The following is a 9290-nucleotide window of genomic DNA, read 5'->3' as shown; positions in this document are numbered from 1 at the left end:
AGGCCCTCTAAATCATAAAATAGTCTGTTTCCTTTCCCCTTCTGTTAGGTCTCCTAACCTTTTCTAATATTACTTTCCCCATGTTCATTCTACTCCAACCACATTTTTCTCTATATTGTGCCTCAGGCACACCAGGCATGTTTTTAGCTTAGCACTGGGTAGTCCATCACGCTGGGATATCTTTCCTGCAGATATCGACAGTATTGAAGGCTCATTTACTCACCACTTTTCAAATAAAATTTACATCTTAGAACAGTTTAAGATTTACAAACAGATTGTGAAGATAGCACAGAGAATTTCCATATACCACACACTCAGTTTCTCCTATTGTTAACATCTTACTAATTTAGGATGTACTGGTCACAATTAATCAATGAATAATGATACAGTATTACTAGATAAAGTGTATGCTTTCTCTGGATTTCCTTAGTTTTTACCTTATGCCATTTTTATTTTCCAGGATCCCACCCAGAATACCACATTGCTTTTAGTTGCCATGTCTACTTAGCCTCCTCTTGGTTGTGACAGTTTCTTAGAATTGCTTGTTTTTGATGACCTTAACAGTTTTAAGAATTTTACATTAAATCACCTCTATTTGGATTTGTATGATGTTTTTCTTATAATTTGATTTGCGGTATGGTTTTTGAGAGGAAGACCAGAGAGGTAAAGTGCCACTTTCATCACAACATACCATCAGTACATACTCTCAGCACTACTTGTCACTGTTGATGTGGACCTTGATAACCTGGCTGAAGTAGTGATTGTCAGAATCCTCCATTAATAAGTGCAGAATTATGCTCCAGTCCCTGAGGGTTGAGTATCTACATAGTTCTTTGCACAGGAGATTCTTCTCCACAGGAGATTTCCCTCTTCTCTCCCATTTATTTATTTATACCATCATTTATTTATAACAGTATGGACTCATGGATATTTACTTTTTGCTTTGGATTATAATTCAGTATTACCTTATTTAATTTGTTAAACAAATTGTTCCAGCTTTGTCCACTGGGAGATCTTTCAGTTGGATCCTATGTCCCTTTTATAAATCCTCCATTTGTGTGTGTGTGTGTGTGTGTGTGTATGTGTGTGTGTGTGTGCATTTTGAGTATTTACTTACTTTCCAGCACTACAAGACACTACAGGCTCATCTGGTATACATTCTGCCCCAATTCCAGAATCAGCCATTTTCTCTAAGGAGCCCTGGTTCTTTTTATTAGAGAATCATATTAGAATCCAAGAAATGGGTGCTAGGTGTGCTCACTATTAGTGGGAGGAGTCACTGCTTCTGCAACTTTTCAGCTGACAAAGGAAGGAGTTATACATCAATATATTAACCTGTGTATGTATACATATCTGAATATTTGTAGATGTTAACTGTGAAATAAAAGTCATATTTTATGGGACTAGAGAAATTTAAACAAAAAAATCTTCTCTGCCCTTTGGCCTCCTCTCTCCCCTCACTGTGCATTGTGTATCTGCATTATGCATCAACCAAATCTCCCCCATCACCAAACCTCCCCCATCAGCAGGAATATCTGCTCAACCATAAAGAGCAACATTCTCCCAGCATCAACAAGACAACTCCTTAAAAGACAAGATTCCTTCTTGATCTTGTAAGGGGCCACATGACCCACAACATGATGCTTAGATCTGGATTATGTAAACTGTCAGTAACACATCATTTGAGGTGCAGTCCTCTGTCTCAAAAAACTTATATTTTTGACTTCTAACTGGCTGAACAGTTCTCAAAGATTTCTGAGATGCTCTTCCAGGGTTATAATCCTCAAATTTGGCTCAAATAAAATTTTCCATTTCTTTCTTAGATCGACTGATTAATTTTTCATTGACATAACCATCCATGCCTATAATAAGATAAATTAACTTCTGGCAAGGCAGCATGGGGAGCACTGCTGACCTGCTCCACAGTGAAACTAGTGGGGACAAAAAAATCCTGTGGAAATGGTCCTAAGGACAAATAGCAAATGAAGAAACATCTATTAAGGAAAATCCATAAACATCAATAAGAAAGTTGAAAGTTTGGAGTATTTAGACCAAGACCACTACCTCCAACCCAGATTGGACTCCATTCCAGATTGCTGCAGCCACAAACACAGGCCCTTGCCTCATGGCTACCAGCCAGAGAGTTTTCTTTTTGGGAGAGGCAAAACTTCAGCATTTCTCATCCTGCCCCCAGGTGCATGTTAGTGAGGCTAAGTCCCAGGAATTTCAAACAAGAGATGAGAAGCTCCCTTCTACTAACCCTCACTCAGAGAGAGAAGGCTCTGCCATAGGTTTGATGCACTGAGAATACTGGTGCCCCAAATGAGCCCAAATCCTGGCTCATAAGCCAGTAATTCCATGTAAGGAGAAGCAAGCCAAAAGGACCTCAACTACTGCTGCCCTCCACGCCCCCCAGTGCTCATCTCCTAGAGTGGAGATGTCTTTAGACAGAAGTTTGCTATTGTTCCCACCCCAGCTCAGAGATTTTACCTGGGGAAAGGGTCAGGCTTAAAAGAGATAGCTCTTAATCTCTTCTCAAAGGACCTGAATTCATTTGCAGCAGAGTGTGGAGAAGTTTAAGCCTGAAGGCATGCTCGAGAACAGTGAAGATTGTGGTGAGAGGAAACTGGGATGATATTTGTAAATTTAATAAAGGTACAACCTAGACTGTAGTCTTGCTAGTTTTCAGGACAGAACCAGTGTATAAGACAGTTGGGAGGGGTCCTCCTATAGTCTGAAAACATATAATGCATTGACCTCAGCAACTATTCCTTCAAAAGTGACACAATTTGATTGAATTCATCTGTAGAACAATTTATGTTCCAGAGAATTGTTGAAACAAGACAGCAATCAGCTGGCAATTAGTGGAGGTTAATATCTGGATGTGGTTAAAGAAAGAGAGCACTACCCAAACCACTGTTACCCCAGGATGACTGTGGGCATATACAAAACTACATCATAGGCTTAAAATAATGTGTGTGTGTTTGGGGAGGGATGTTAAATGTCACTAAAATTACCCAGGGAGTCATTAAAAATAAACAAGAAAATAACAATAAGCCAGGAACCTGGGCATGGGGAGGGGACATAGTGAGGGAGGAGGGAACCAACACTGAGTTGCTACAATATATTGTCTAAAACTTCCAGTTTCCAACAAAAGTGTATGAAATACGCACAGTAACAGGAAAGTATAACCCTTATATTGGGGAAAAGAAGAAAAAAAAAGAAAAAAAAACCAAGAAATACAAACTGTGAGAGTGATCAGATGTTGTGTTTAACAGAAAAAGTATTCAAAACAGCCATTATAAAATGTTAACAGAACTAGAGGAAAGCCTGGTTACAGATATAATGGAAGATATGATTGACAATCTATATCAATAAAGAGATAGAAATTGTAAGAAAGAATCAAACGGATATTACGAAGGGAAAAGTACAATAACTGAAATTTTTTAAAAAGTCACTAGAGGAGTTCAAAAGCAGATTGGAACTGACAGAAGAAAATATTAGTAAACTCAAAGACAGATCAATACAGATTATGCAAGCTAAAAAACAGAGAGAAAAAAATAATGAAGAAAATTGAACAGAAGCTCAGAGAAATGTGGGATACTATTAAGTACACCAACAAATGCATAATAGGGATACAAGAGGTAGAGAAGAAAGAGAAAGCAGAAAAATATTCAAATAAAGACTAAAACCTTCTGAAATTTATTGAAACATAATAACCTACACATCCAGGAAAGCTCAAAAAACTCTATGTAGGATAAATGTAAAGAGATCCATGAACAAACACATCATAGTAAACGTGCTGATTGTCAAAGACACATAGAAAATACTGAAACCAGTAAGAGGAAAAATGACTCCTCACTTACAAGGGAAGCCCAGTAAGATTAGCAGCTGACTTCTCAGCAGAAACAACGGACGTCATTGGGAAGTGGGATACAATGTCCAAAGTGCTTAAAGATAAAAAATGTCAATCAGAATCCAGCAAAGCTATCTTTAAAAAAAATGAAGGTGAAATGAAGACTTTACCCGACAAACAAAATCTGAGAAAATATGTTGCTACCAGACTTACCTTACAAGAATACTAAAGAAAGTTCTTGACTCTGAAAGCAAGGGATGCCAGATATTAAATTAAATCCATGTGAAAAAGAGCACTATTAATTATGAAACTATAAAAGACAGTATAAATGCATATTTTCTATTTTCTTAACCACTTTAAAAAGAAATTGTCAAGTAATATGTATATAAGATATTGTTGTGCATTTAAGATACAGAAATATATATATATAATACAGTTACAAAAAAAGTACAAAGTAGAAGCGTGTGTGCAAAGCTGTATTGGGCTAAGGAAATGTCTACAGGTAGTACAGTAATAATGATAACAACATATTGTTGGGTTTGTAACATTATGGATATAATGTGTGTAAAAACACACAAAAAAGGGGGGAAGGGAATAAAGCTATATAGTAGTGTTTCTATATGCCACCGGAAGTAAGCTAGTATAAATATGAAGCTGATTCGGATAAGTTTAGATGTATATGGTAAATCATAAAAATATATAGTGAAAAACCATAAAAAAATTAAAATGTTATATTAGCAAATATTCAGTTTATGCAAAAGAAAGCAGTAAAGGAAAAACACAGGAACAAAAAGGCAGCCAATATAGAGAATGCAAAAAGTAAAAATGACACACATAAATCCAACTACATCAATAATAACATTAAACATAATTGGATTAAATAATCTAATTAAAAGGCAAAGATTTTCAATTTGGGTTAAAAAATGATCCATCTATATCTTATCTAAAGGAGATATATTTTAGATTCAATGATACAAATAGGTTGAAAGTGAAAGCATGGAAAATATATATCATGACACAGCAATACAATAAAGTAGAGTGACTATACCCATAGATTTTTTTTTTAAAAGTATTTATTTATTTATTTATGGCTGTGTTGGGTCTTCGTTTCTGTGTGAGGGCTCCCTCCAGTTGCAGCAAGAGGGGGCCACTCTTCATCGCGGTGCGCAGGCCTCCCACCATTGTGGCCTCTCTTGTTGCGGAGCACAGGCTCCAGACGCGCAGGCTCAGCAATTGTGGCTCACGGGCCCAGCCGCTCCGCGGCACGTGGGATCTTCCCAGACCAGGGCTCGAACCTGTGTCCCCTGCATTGGCAGGCAGACTCTCAACCACTGCGCCACCAGGGAAGCCCCTACCCATAGATTTTATATACTTTGTACTTTATGTAATTTAAAACCAGAAATGTTACTAGAGATAAAGAGGAAAACTGCATAAAGGTAAAATCTCAGCAGCACATAGCAATAAGCGTTTGCTTATATTAATTCTGTGTTTAGGTTGCAGCAGCTTAGTTGGGGGAGCACTGCACCACATGTTTACTCCTTCTCCTCAACCAGCAGGCTGCCCTGGGCATGTTTTTCCTCTTGAGATGGTAGAGTTGAAGCAAAGCATATGGTTACACAAGAGGTCTTTTAAGATCTAGATATAGAGCTGGTTCACTATCACGTCTGTTCTATTTTATTGATCTGAGCAAGTCACGTGGCAAAGTTCAATGTCAAGTGGTAGGCACTAATAAAAAATAAATATCTTTAAGTTGATAAACTGAAAAGTTACATGGCAATATCTTTGAATATAGAAGAGGATGAAGATTTGGACCAATAAAGCAATCCATCTCCCAGGTTTCCATAGCATACCACCCCCACTACTAAAATGGTAGTGGCAATAGAACCTCTGATCCTCAGTGATCCTCTTTTTCAAATTTTTAAAAGCTATCAAGCTAGGAACAAAGGTGGAGGCATAAAGAAGCAAGAGAACATTCCAACTCTATGTGAGGATGGTGGTATCCAAGGTTCAATCTGGCTTGTTAATTTCTTTAAAGCAAATAGTGAGGTTTCTCTGTTTCAGTGATCTTTGCCCATTGCTCCTGCATTGCAAACATCAGGGCTTCCTAATAGTGAGCCACTTAATTTAGTGACCTCCTAACTCAAAGATGAAAACTTTCAGAGACAGCAGTTGTTATTCTACATAAACAACTAGTCAATCTAAATGTGTTTTCTGATATTTATTTCCAGTATGTAATGGTCAACTTTGGAGATTCACCCTTCTATTAATCTAGCTTTCAAACAAACAAACAGTATCTTTGCTTTTCATTTGCCTTCTGCAGATCTTAAATCTTCCAAAAAAATTTAAAATAAAAAAATAGAGAATTACGACTAAAAAAGAAAAAGCTACCACTAATAAAATGACATTTCCTCTCAAATGAACAGCTCTTTCTAAAATTGCAAAAACTGAAAATATAATATTTTCATAAGACATTTGATATAGGGCACAGTATCTGTTGTAAAAAAGCAATATGCTTGGAACTTAAATTCTCTTTTAAAAAAGTCATGTAGAGAGAGAGACCTTCAAGATGGCGGAGGAGTAAGATGTGGAGATCACCTTCCTCCCCACAAATACATCAGAAATGCATCTACATGTGGAACAACTCCTACAGAACACCTACTGAACGCTGGCAGAAGACCTCAGACCTCCCAAAAGGCAAGAAACTCCCCACGTACCTGGGTGGGGCAAAGGAAAAAAGAAAAAACAGAGACAAAAGAATAGGGACGGGACCTGCATCTCTAGGAGGGAGCTGTGAAGTAGGAAAAGTTTCCACACAGTAGGAAGCCCCTTCACTAGCGGAGACGGGGTGGGGAGTGGCGGGGGTAGCTTCGGAGCCACGGAGGAGAGTGTAGCAATAGAGGTGCAGAGGGCAAAGTGGAGAGATTCCCTCACAGAGAATAGGTGCCGACCAGCACTCACCATTCTGAAAGGCTTCTCTGCTCACCCGACAGGGCGGGTGGGGGCTGGGAGCTGAGGCTTGGGCTTCGGAGTTCAGATCCCAGGAAGAGGACTGGGGTTGGCTGAGTGAACACAGCCTGAAGGGGTCTAGTGTTCCAAAGCTAGGCGAAGGGAGTCCGGGAAAAAGTCTGGAACTGCCTAAGAGGCAAGAGACCATTGTTTCAGAGTGCATGATGAGAGGGGATTCAGAGCACTGCCTAAATGAGCTCCAGAGACAGGCGTGAGCTGCGGCTACCAGCGCGGACACCAGAGACGGGCATGAAACGCTAAGGCTTCTCCTGCAGCCACCAAGAAGCCTGTGTGCAAGCACAGGTCACTATCCAGACAACTGCTCGTGGGAGCCTGTGCAGCCTGCCACTGCCAGGGTCCCGTGATCCAGCAACAACTTCCCAAGAGAACACACGGTGCACCTCAGGCTGTTGCACTATCACGCCGGCCTCTGCTGCCACAGGCTTGGCCTGCATTCTGTACCCCTCCCTCCTCCAGGCCTGAGTGAGCCAGAGCGCCCTAATCACCTGCTCCTTTAACCCCGTCCTGTCTGAGTGAAGAAAAGACGCCCTCAGGCAACGTACACACAGAGGTGGGGATAAATCCAAAGCTGAACCCCAGGAGCTGTGCGAACAAAGAAGAAAAAGGGAAATTTCTCCCAGCAGCCACAGGAGAAGCAGATTAAATCCCCACAATCAACTTGATGTACCCTGCATCTGTGGAATACCTGAATAGACAACGAATCATTCCAAAATTGAGGCAGTGGACTTTTGGAACAACTGTAGATTTGGGCTTTGCTTTGGGCATCTAATTTGTTTCTGGTTTTATGTTTATCTTAGTTTAGTATTTAGAGTTTATTATCACTGGTAAATTTGTTTATTGACTTGGTTGCTCTATTCCTTTATATATATATATATTCTTTTTCTATTGTTGTGAGTGTGTATATGTATGTTTCTGTGTGATTTTGTCTGTATAGCTTTGCTTTTACCATTTGCCCTAGGGTTCTGTCTGTCCATTTTTCTTTTTTTTTTTTTTTTTTTTAGTATAGTTTTTAGTGCTGGTTATCATTGGTGCATTTGGATTCTGGTTTGGTTGCATTCTTCTTTTTTTTTTATTACATTTTAATTTTTAAATTTTTAATAATTTTAAAATTATTTTTCATATTAATTATTTTACTATATTTTTTATTTACTTATTTTTTCTGCTTTTTCTGCTGAGCCGTGTGGCTGACAGGGTCTTGGTGCTCCGGCCAGGTGTCAGGCTTGTATCTCTGAGATGGGAGAGCCAAGTTCAGGACACTGGTTCACAAGAGACCTCCCGGCTCCATGTAATATCAAATGGTGAAAGCTCTCCCAGATATCTCCATCTCAACGTAAGACCCAGCTCCACTCAACAACCAGCAAGCTACACTGCTGGACACCCTATGCCAAACAACTAGCAAGACAGGAACACAAGCCCACCCATTAGCAGAGAGACTGCCTAAAATAATAACTTCACAGACATCCCAAAATACACCACCGGACACAGTCCTGCCCTCCGGAAAGACAAGATCCTGCCTCATCCACCAGAACACAGGCACTAGTCCCCTCCACCAGGAAGCCTACACAACCCACTGAACCAACCTTAGCCACGGGGGACAGATACCAAAAACAACAGGAACTACGAACCTGCAGCCTGCAAAAAGGAGATCCAAAACACAGTACGTTAAGCAAAATGAGAAGACTGAGAAACACAAAGCAGATGAAGGAGCAAGATAAAAACCCACCAGACCAAACAGATGAAGAGGAAATAGGCAGTCTACCTGAAAAAGAATACAGAGTCATGATAGTAAAGATGATCCAAAATCCTGGAAAGAATGGAAAAAATACAAGAAACATTTGACAAGGACCTAGAAGAACTAAAGAGCAAACAAATAATGATGAACAACACAATAAATGAAATTAAAAATTCTCTAGAAAGAATCAATAGCAGAATAACTGAGTCAGAAGAACAGATAAGTGACCTGGAAGGTAAAATAGTGGAAACAACTACCACAGCACAGAATAAAGAAAAAGGAATGAGAAGAATTGAGGACAATCTTAGAGACCTCTGGGACAATATTAAATGCACCAACATTCGAATTATAGGGATCCCAGAAGAAGAGGAGAAAAACAAAGGGACTGAGAAAATATTTGAAGAGATTACAGTTGAAAACTTCCCTAATATGGGAAAGTAAATAGTCAATAAAGTCCAGGAAGCACAGAGACTGGACTGCAGAGAATGGCACAGAGTCCCATACAGGATAAATCCAAGGAGAAACATGCCAAGACATAATCAATTAAACTATCAAAAATTAAATACAAAGAGAAAATATTAAAAGCAGCAACGGAAAAGCAACAAATAATATACAAAGGAACCCCCATAAGGTTAACAGCGGATATTTCAGCAGAAACTCTGCAGGCCAGAAGGG

Source organism: Eubalaena glacialis, chromosome 7 (genome assembly GCF_028564815.1).
Source record: "Eubalaena glacialis isolate mEubGla1 chromosome 7, mEubGla1.1.hap2.+ XY, whole genome shotgun sequence".
In the NCBI taxonomy this organism is placed as follows: domain Eukaryota; kingdom Metazoa; phylum Chordata; class Mammalia; order Artiodactyla; family Balaenidae; genus Eubalaena; species Eubalaena glacialis.
This window is presented reverse-complemented; position numbering follows the sequence as displayed.